The sequence below is a fragment of the Apium graveolens genome, chromosome 9 (assembly GCF_009905375.1).
Source record: "Apium graveolens cultivar Ventura chromosome 9, ASM990537v1, whole genome shotgun sequence".
In the NCBI taxonomy this organism is placed as follows: Eukaryota; Viridiplantae; Streptophyta; class Magnoliopsida; order Apiales; family Apiaceae; genus Apium; species Apium graveolens.
The window spans coordinates 197,404,894-197,416,537 of NC_133655.1; positions in this window are offsets into that span (position 1 = coordinate 197,404,894).

The window sequence follows — 11,644 nt, forward strand, 5'->3', positions numbered from 1 at the left end:
AAGACAATGCCAAGTCTCAAAATTGGCACAAGCAAATCAGAATCAAGCAAGGGAAAGGAGCAAGTAGCTGAGGATGAAGACAATTCCAATCAAGATGACTCTGATGATGTTGATGAACATCTGGCTTTTCTATCCAGGAGGTTTGCAAAGATGAAATTCAGGAAAAATACAAAATTCACTAAGTCAAACAAAAATATGGTGGACAAATCTAAGTTCAAATGTTATAACTGTGGCATTAGTGGACACTTTGCCAATGAGTGGAGGAAGCCAACCTCTGATAAGAAGAAATTTGAGCAAGTTGATTACAAAAAGAAGTATTTTGATTTGCTCAAACAAAAGGAAAGAGCTTTTAAGACTCAAGATGATTGGGCAGCAGATGGAGTCTGTAATGCCCTCCAGACCCGGGGTATAAGTCTAGGGGTTACGAGCTAATCACCAAACCTGTACAAGCTTATTAATAAATAATAAAGAAATGAAACTAAACCCCTTAACAACTACCAGGACCTTTTTAGGTTGAAGTATGAAAACAAGAACCACTAACTACTTTTATTACAAACCAACATTCAAAATCTCACAAACTTTCTTTATTACAAACCATTGTCTAACTCATTTTAAACTAAGTTCAGCTTTTATTCAAACACACATACTATCTATCAACACTCCACCTGCTCGGGCAACTCAAAGCTTTCTTCCTGGATTGGGATCAACACCTTGGGTATAAGAGGATCCCGAGGCTTGACCCGCTTTTTACCACTCGTGTTCTGACGGGTTTCATATTCCTTCTTAACTGAAACAATAAGGTGAATAACAACAGAAAGGGGGGAGCCAAAATTGCTCAACAAGTCTACAAAATATACACAATGTTAAAGCAATATAACTGAATCCGTATCCCAGGTTTATCTGCAAAGATATAACCTTATAAGAATCAAAAGAAGGCCATTGTTGGCGAATACAAACGAACTACACTGGACTCAAGTTCGCAGCTATACCCTGCTGATCAGCCAGGATACAGTGCAGATCTATATCTCACTATATAGATCCAGTCGGGCACCCAGGCACTACGGCCCATCTCAAGGATCCGGTTATGTTCCGGTCCTTAGGATTAAGTAACCTTAATCCCCAAAAGTAATGTTATCCAGTCCCTGGAATAGCAACCGGAACAATCGGTATACTTTGATATATTCTAATCACCAGAATATATTAATAATTGTGAGTAATAATTGGAATATGAATAATAAATTCAAATGAAAAGAATAATTCAAGAATTGAACTGAGATAAGAATAAAGGAGTTAAAATAATGCAAATGTAATAAGAATCTGAAGAGAATATCACTATTCTGGAAAATAGAATAGAGGAGAAACTTGCCTTCTGTGCGACTTACTGCAATTAAATCACTTCCGTCTATCCCCTACTTGACTTGCCTTGCTGGCTTAGTTTCTGTTAGCAAAATAGACTGGTTAAGTCATTTTGTACTTCGGTTGCACCTTAAATCGACTTCATTTTGTTCCTACTATTTACCCATACGTTTATAACCAACTCGAATATTACATATAAGCAAGTAAGACTTGATTAACCATATAATACACATAAGCACATAAGCACATAATCGTTTTTATAGTTAAAATAATTTTTAGAATCGAAATCGATTCGCTGATTGCTCCGTTGATCACCTTCTGCTTCATTTCCCATTTTTCCGGAATTTTTCGAACTCGTCTCGGCACGTATTTCGACTGATAATCAAGCAATCAATAAGGTCAACTAATTTCGAGAAGAAATTAGGTCTTCATATTATTTTTAGTGAAAAGAATTTATTTTTCTAAGTCAACAGGATTTCGTTTCGCTCAAATCGGACTAATGGTTGAATTATTATCAATTAAATACTGACAATTCAATTTATTATTCAATGTTAATAATTATTGCTAATTTTTAAATCCCAAAATAATTTTTAAATAATTATTTAAGAAAAATCAAAGTCAAAAATAATTTTTCTATAATTTTTGGAGTTAAAATGAAGAAGTTATGATTTATCGAAAATTATGTGACTAATTATCGAAATAATTAATCACTTTTTAAATATTTAATAAATAAATAACTAATAAATAATTAATAGATAATTATTTACTAATTTAAATTAATTAATCCCTAATTATTAGGATTAATCACAATTTATTGCAAATATTTACAACTCATCATTATTTATTTGATTAGATCGATTATTTACAAATAATCAATCGAATTAATTAACTGATACGCTATTTATCGAATAACTACGAATTACTCGAATTATAAACCAACTCAACGATTAAACACTCATATAAGTACGAGCTACGCAATATTCTCGAATACTACCGAACTAATATATTATTATTGGAATTTAAACGATTCGTTAATCAATTAATTATCGTTATTTAATTATACAATACGAACAATTACTGCAATATTATTCGAATAACTAACGCTCGAATAATAATTCTAATTATCAAATCACTACTCGCATAAATACGAGTTACTCGTAATATTAGCTAATTATCGAATTATTAATCGTATTATTTAATCATTTTTAATCCTTATCTATTAATTAATTACCTAATTATTAATTAATTACCTAATTATTACTTAATTAGATAACTAATAAATAATTGGATAAATAATTAATTAAATAATTAAATCCAAATTTATAATTTAATAAAATAATTTAGAAATTAGTAATATTATTTTTCAGAATTCAAAACTAATTTTTATCTAATTATTAGAATTATTAAAACTAATTTCTAATTTTCAGAAAATAAAATAAATATATAGAAATCCAGAAACATGAAACTGATTTCAGGGTTTGGGTTTTTAGGATCAAACCCGGGTCGATTTCCGGGTTGCAAACCGGGTCGAACCTGGGTCGCTCAAGAACAAGGTCGCCGGACGGAACCCGACACCGGCGGCCTCGTTTTCCGGCGAACCAAAACAAATAGCAACCAACACGATTCTAGGCTCGTTCTGCTGCGTTTTCGTTCGATAATCAAGCCCAGCATCTTCCCTCGTCCATCTCCTTCTTCGTTCAACGAGCACGACGTCGGGAAAACAAGGAACGGCGGCGGCGACGTCGTTCTCCGGCGAGCACGAATTCAACACGAAACCCAGCAAACCCGGTACCAATCGACAGGAAAAACGACGATCTAAACACTCGTAATCATCAAATCATCAAACAATAACCAGAAATTCAAACTCGAATTCAAGATTAAAACCCAAAAATATAAATATAAATTCGATCAATCAACCATGAAAAACAACTACATAATCAAAAACTAGAGATCATAAGCTTCAAAACGAGTACTCACATGACTGATTTGGACTCCGGAATCACTTTCAAATTCAGCTTTGATTCTCTGCCTGTTCTTCACCAACACAAACCCTAATTCCCTTTTCTTTTTCTATTTTCTGATTATTTCTGATTTTTAATTAAAATTAACTGAAAAATTAACAATAAATCAGGTATTTATATTTATGAAAATAATACCCCTAAGTAAAATTAAGGGTCTAATTACACTCCTAATAAAAATATTTGGCCCCAATTTTTATAATTTTTGGGTATTAATATTGAATTTTTAAATATCCAATAAATACAAAATTAATGCTAAAAATTCCCAAAAATTGTGAATATTACAAAAATACAAAGAAAAATGATATATGATAATTTCATGATCATATAAAAATAAAAATGTGATTTTTGTGGGGTTTTTGGTACCCATAGGGGCCCGGAAAAGTCATTTTTCGCGAAAAAGGTCAATTTGTAAAATGTCTAGGGGTTCAGAATAACGATATGGTATAGGGCACTTTTGGAAAAATAGGGCCAATGATTTTGTTTGAAATACGGGCTTTTAAAATATGGTTTTGAGGCTTACGAGTTTTGATATAAGATATCTAACTTACAATAAAACACTCAATAAATGTCCAAAACACGTTTGGATCAAAACAGATAACACGTAACACATAGCAGTTAAGGTTTAATGACTCAACACATTTAATCACATATAAATGACATATTAATACACATATTTTATTATAAATATGATATCATACAACGTAAATTTCCCGGTCGTTACATTCGCCCCCCCTTAATAGGATTCTGTCCTCAGAATCTTCTACGAAAACAAATGAGGGTATTTCTCTAACATTTCACTTTCAAGCTCCCAGGTTGATTCTTCAACCACTGGGTTTCTCCACAATACTCGTACTAAATATACAGACTTATTTCTCAACACTTTCTCTTGCCGATCTAAAATTCTTACCGGCTGTTTTACAAAAGACAAATCAGGTTGGATATCTATCGGTTCATACTCTATTACATGCCTAGAATCAGGATTATATCGCTTAAGCATTGACACGTGAAACACATTGTGAATATGTTGCATATGAGGTGGTAACGCTAATTCGTATGCAAGCTTCCCTACTTTCTTCAAAACCTCAAATGGTCCGACATATCGTGGCTTCAATTTACCCTTATTGCCAAATCTGGTCAATCCTTTCCATGGCGATATTTTAAGTAATACGTGTTCCCCTTCCTGATAGTCCATATCCTTCCTTGCCTGGTCTGCATATTTGCGTTGCCTGTTTTGCGCTGCATCGAGTCGTTTTCGAATAAGTTCAATCTTTTCTTTCGTTTGCTGAATTAATTCTGGTCCCAAAATTCTACATTCTCCAACTTCATCCCAATGCACTGGTGATCTGCATTTTCTCCCATATAGTGCTTCATACGGTGGCATTCCAATGCTGGCGTGATAGCCGTTATTATAAGAAAATTCCACTAGGGGTAGATGCTCATCCCAACTGCCTTCAAAATCGATTGCACAAACTCGTAGCATGTCTTCAATCGTTTGAATAGTTCTTTCACTTTGCCCGTCGGTTTGCGGATGATAAGCGGTACTCATGTTTAATTTTGTTCCAAGGCATTCTTGAAATTGTCTCCAAAATCTTGAGTTGAAACGAGGATCTCGATCCGATACAATAGATATTGGAACTCCATGTCGCATCACAATTTCCTTAAGATACATGTGCACTAATTTGTCGAGCAAAAATCTTTCATTAATTGGTAGAAAATGTGCCGACTTCGTAAGTCTGTCAATGATTACCCATATCGCATCATGATTTGCTCTAGTCCTCGGTAGTCCTACCACAAAATCCATCGCTAGATGTTCCCATTTCCATTCGGGAATATCTAACGGTTGCAATAACCCGCTCGAACGTTGATGTTCCGCTTTAACTCGCTGGCATGTGTAGTATTTACTCACCCATTCTGCTATTTCCTTCTTCATATTCGGCCACCAAAAGTTTTCCTTCAAATCGCGATACATTTTTGTACTTCCTGGATGAATGGAATACTTCGAATTGTGCGCATCTCGCATTATTTCTTCTTTTAATTCTGCCACGTTAGGGATCCAGATTCTCGATGCAAAGCATAAAATTCCTTCATTATCTTTCTGAGTTGTGATCTCTTCTCCTATTAAGTCGTCATCTTGACTCATTACTTCATCTTGACAACGACGAATCTTTTCTAATAACTCCGGTTGGAAAGTCATAGCGTAGATAGTTCCTGCAGATTCATTGGGAATGCGAATCTCAATTTCTAATTTATCGAATTCATTGGCCAATTCTTCGCATGAAGTTAACCGATTCAATTTTTCTTTTCTGCTTAGTTCATCCGCTACAACATTTGCTTTTCCTGGATGATAACTGATTGTGACATTGTAATCTTTAATCAATTCCAGCCATCGACGTTGTCGCATGTTCAGTTCTCTTTGCGTAAAGATATACTTCAGACTTTTATGATCCTTGTAGATTTCGCATTTTTCACCGTAGAGATAATGTCTCCAAAGCTTCAATGCAAATACGATCGCTGCCAATTCCAGATTATGCGTAGGATATTTCTGCTCATGGGGTTTAAGTTGTCTCGAAGCATATGCAATGACATTACCGTGTTGCATCAATACACATCCTAGCCCGCGATACGAAGCGTCACTGTAAATGATGAAATTTCCTTGCTCGTCTGGCAGTACAAGTACTGGTGCGGTCACCAACCGATTCTTTAACTCTTGAAAACTTTCTTCACACTTATCATTCCATTCAAACTTTTCACTTTTTCGAGTTAACTTGGTCAGCGGCGTTGCTATTTTCGCAAAATCTTGGACAAATCTTCGATAATATCCTGCCAATCCCAAGAAACTTCGAACTTCTGTCGGCGTCTTTGGTCTTTCCCAATTCAAGACAGCTTCAATCTTTGGTGGATCAACTTGGATGCCTTCTTTACCGATGATATGCCCTAGAAATTGTACTTCCATTAACCAGAATTCATATTTTGAGAATTTTGCATATAATTGCTCTTTCCTCAGAATTTCCAAAACTATCCTCAAGTGTTCTGCATGCTCTTCTTCTGTCTTGGAGTAAATCAAGATGTCATCAATGAATACAATCACGAATTTGTCCAAATATTTCTTGAATATCCTGTTCATCAAATCCATAAATGCAGCTGGCGCATTTGTCAAACCGAATGCCATTACAAGAAACTCGTAATGCCCATATCTCGTACGAAATGCAGTCTTTGGAATATCTTCAGCTTTAATCTTCAATTGATGATAACCTGAGCGTAAATCTATCTTCGAAAACCATGCAACTCCTTTTAGCTGGTCGAACAAATCGTCGATTCTCGGTAAAGGATATTTGTTCTTGATAGTGAGCTTATTCAATTCCCTATAGTCGATGCACAATCGCATGCTGCCATCTTTCTTCTTCACAAATAATACTGGTGCACCCCATGGGGATACACTAGGTCGTATAATGCCTTGGTCTAGAAGATCTTGCAGTTGCGTTGACAATTCCTTCATTTCGACTGGAGCCATTCGATACGGAGCTTTCGAAACTGGTTCTGTACCTGGTGCTAGATCAATCGTGAACTCGATTTCTCGATCTGGCGGTAACCCTGGAAGCTCGTCTGGAAAGACGTCCGGAAATTCACATACAACTGGAATGTCTTCTATTCTAGGACTTCCTTTTTCAGTATCTAACACGTAAGCTATGTACGCTTCACATCCTTGTCGAAGCAATCGTTTGGTCTGCACTACAGTGAGAAATTTATTCCGCTGTTTTTTGCCCTTGAATATTACCGTTGCATTTTCCGCAGTTCGCAATTCAACTTTCTTATTCGCGCAATCTATCTGAGCCTTATGACATGCTAACCAATCCATTCCCAAAATGATATCGAATTCTTCTAGCTTAAAAGGAATTAAATCTACAGAAAAATGATGTCCGACTACTTCTACATCACACGCAGGACATACTCGATCTACCGGAACTTGGTCATCATTCGCTAATTTTATAATTAACGTCTCGCCCAACCATTCAATTCCACCATGTAACTTATCAAGAAATTCTTCAGAAATAATTGAACGGGTAGCTCCAGAATCAATTAATACTTTTGAATCTACGGAGTTCACCAAAAGCGTACCTGCAATCACACTTGGATTCTGTACTGCTTCTTTCATGGTCATGTTAAAAGTCCTTGCTCTGAGTTGATTTGGCGGCGGTGGCGGAGGTAATGCCAATACTTTCGGAATACTGGCTGCCATTGCTGGTCCTTTACAATTCCTAGCGATATGCCCTCTCCTTCCGCATTGATAGCAAGTGATTTCTGTTGTTTTTCCTGTCGGACATTCGTTACAGTAGTGCCCTTTCTGCTTGCATTTGAAACATGTCACCTCTACTTTAATACATATGCCGGTATGCTTGCGTCCACAAGTTTTGCAATACGGCACTGAAACCTTAACAATTCCCTGCTGGTTGGAGACTTGGAAACGATTACCTGCTTTTTGTGTACCCTGTCCTATCCTTTTGAAATTCAGATTTGCCCGGGCTTAAAATCCCGATTTTCTGTTGAAACGGTCTTGGAAACTTCCCTGTCCTCTGTCTCGTTGAGATCTTTCACTTTCCCCTTCGATGATCAAAGCTTTCTAGACTACAGCAGTATATGTTGCTAATTCAAAAACTGTAACTTGTCCGCGTATCCATGGTCGTAATCCCTCTTGAAATCTCTGCACTCGCTTCCCTTCATTGTCCACCTGTTCCGGAACAAACCTAGCCAATTCATTGAATTTGGCTTCATATTCTGTTACAGACATACTTCCCTGCTTCAGCTCTAAAAACTTTATCTGCATCTGATTCCTTACATAGCGAGGAAAATACTTTTCTAAAAATAACTCTTTAAACTTATCCCAAGCAATAACATCTTCACCTTCTAAAGCCTATTTAGATTCCCACCAATAATTTGCCTCTCCTTTCAACAAGTAACTAGCAAAATCAGTCTTCTGGTCCTCACCTACCTTCACTAGTACAAAAGCTTTCTCTATTTCCTTTAACCAGGTGGTAGCTTTAATAGGATCAGTAGACCCATCAAATTTTGGAGGTTTAACTGACTGAAACTGCTTAAAAGTAACAACAGGTTGAGGCTCAGGACGAGGTGGTTGTTGTAACATTTGTTGTTATATCTGCTGTTGCTGATGTTGCATCTGCTGCTGCATAATTACCATCTGTTGTTGCATCAGATGGAACATTTGGTTCATGGTTTCATTAGTCTGGCCTTCAGAATTATTGTTAGAGGTCTCAGCCCTAGTCTTTCTTTTTGGTGCCATCTTCTTCTGATAATAAAACAGGTGATATTTATTTAACAGTTTAATAAACAATTGACAGTATGTTAGAAAAACAATTTATCCGGTATTAATAACATGATTTATATAAAGAAAATAGTTGCTGAATATAAAAATTAGAAATGTAAGCAGTTAAATAAAATGGTTATCCTTTTCTGTTTTTTTTTAACAGGAATTATAGTTTAAAAGACTGTAAAGCAGTAAAATGAAAGTAAATGCTGTAAAACTGGAAAGACTGAAATTTAAATAAAAGAAATTTGAAAAGTTCAGTTTATATATATGACACCAGCCTCAGGTGTAAATGCTTGATACAAAAAGTCTCGCTCCGCTGGAAGTCATCAGGGCTACAAGTCAAAAACCTACTACAGGTTAAACTACTAGTACACACATACACACTACTCACTAGGTCATATTACGCTGCCTCTATGTACATCTATACTCTGAAGTCACTGTCTCATCTGTCCCTGACTCAGAACCCTGGTGGCACATGACTCAACTCATCCTGCAATGCCTCTAACACTGTCTCGGTAAGTCCCAATGCCCTATGATATGCTGTCTCTACACTAATATCCTGCTGTCTCAGATCCATAAGCTGCTGAGAACTAACTCGGTGAATCTGACGTGACCTCTCCCTCAGTATGTAATCTGATCGTAATGCTCGGACGGGACCATCTGCCTGCGTCTCAAACAATCCAAGGATCTCTCTGCACTGGGTCTGCCATCGAACCCTCTCCTCTCTCTCCTCCTGAAAACGCTGATAAGTAACTGTATGATGCTCGTTAAGATCCGTGCTAGAACCCCGAGAAGGTAACGGCCCACCGACTACTATCTCATCCATAAACTCCTGCTGTGGAAACTGATATACTCCAGGAATAGGGGCATAAATAGCTAAAGGGGCGGGAAATAAGACTGGCTGCTCTATAGGTGCATACACTGGTGGCTCTGCCTCTGGCTCCATCTGTGGAATATCTGGAATCTCAGGCTGCGGTACTGGAATCTGCGGCTCTAAATCATCCCACTGTGGAAGATCAATCATATCAGGAATATCAAACATCGGAAACTCCAAAGGTGGAAAGTCAAGCATCTCTGGCTCAACATAAGGGAAATAATCAACAAAGTCTGGTACCTCTAATGGAGGTGGTATCTCTGGTGCTGGTCGAAATGGTAATAGTGGAGGTGGTGGCAATGGAGGAAAAACCTGCACTGATGCTGGGGCTAGTACTGGTGCTGCTACTAGGTCTGACTCAGTCCGCTCTGACGAAGAAGCCATCTAATAATATACCAAAGAAAAGAAAAGGTCACTAAACAATTCTAAGATTTATATTTTCCTATTCTAATCTGACCTAAATCCTAACACTATTCTTCCTAATCTAACTATCCCTATTTCATGTGATCTCTCTATGCTATCTTAATCCTAAAGTTCTTGTTTTCAGGGACCAAACCTACAGCTCTGATACCAAACTGTAACGCCCTCCAGACCCGGGGTATAAGTCTAGGGGTTACGAGCTAATCACCAAACCTGTACAAGCTTATTAATAAATAATAAAGAAATGAAACTAAACCCCTTAACAACTACCAGGACCTTTTTAGGTTGAAGTATGAAAACAAGAACCACTAACTACTTTTATTACAAACCAACATTCAAAATCTCACAAACTTTCTTTATTACAAACCATTGTCTAACTCATTTTAAACTAAGTTCAGCTTTTATTCAAACACACATACTATCTATCAACACTCCACCTGCTCGGGAAACTTAAAGCTTTCTTCCTGGATTGGGATCAACACCTTGGGTATAAGAGGATCCCGAGGCTTGACCCGCTTTTTACCACTCGTGTTCTGACGGGTTTCATATTCCTTCTTAACTGAAATAATAAGGTGAATAACAACAGAAAGGGGGGAGCCAAAATTGCTCAACAAGTCTACAAAATATACACAATGTTAAAGCAATATAACTGAATCCGTATCCCAGGTTTATCTGCAAAGATATAACCTTATAAGAATCAAAAGAAGGCCATTGCTGGCGAATACAAACGAACTACACTGGACTCAAGTTCGCAGCTATACCCTGCTGATCAGCCAGGATACAGTGCAGATCTATATCTCACTATATAGATCCCGTCGGGCACCCAGGCACTACGGCCCATCTTAAGGATTCGGTTATGTTCCGGTCCTTAGGATTAAGTAACCTTAATCCCCAAAAGTAATGTTATCCAGTCCCTGGAATAGCAACCGGAATAATCGGTATACTTTGATATATTCTAATCACCAGAATATATTAATAATTGTGAGTAATAATTGGAATATGAATAATAAATTCAAATGAAAAGAATAATTCAAGAATCGAACTGAGATAAGAATAAAGGAGTTAAAATAATGTAAATGTAATAAGAATCTGAAGAGAATATCACTATTCTGGAAAATAGAATAGAGGAGAAACTTGCCTTCTGTGCGACTTACTGCAATTAAATCACTTCCGTCTATCCCCTACTTGACCTGCCTTGCTGGCTTAGTTTCTGTTAGCAAAATAGATTGGTTAAGTCATTTTATACTTCGGTTGCACCTTAAATCGACTTCATTTTATTCCTACTATTTACCCATACGTTTATAACCAACTCGAATATTACATATAAGCAAGTAAGACTTGATTAACCATATAATACACATAAGCACATAAGCACATAATCATTTTTATAGTTAAAATAATTTTTAGAATCGAAATCGATTCGCTGATTGCTCCGTTGATCACCTTCTGCTTCATTTCCCATTTTTCCGGAATTTTTCGAACTCGTCTCGGCACGTATTTCGATTGATAATCAAGCAATCAATAAGGTCAACTAATTTCGAGAAGAAATTAGGTCTTCATATTATTTTTAGTGAAAAGAATTCATTTTTCTAAGTCAACAGGATTTCGTTTCGCTCAAATCGGACTAATGGTTGAATTATTATCAATTAA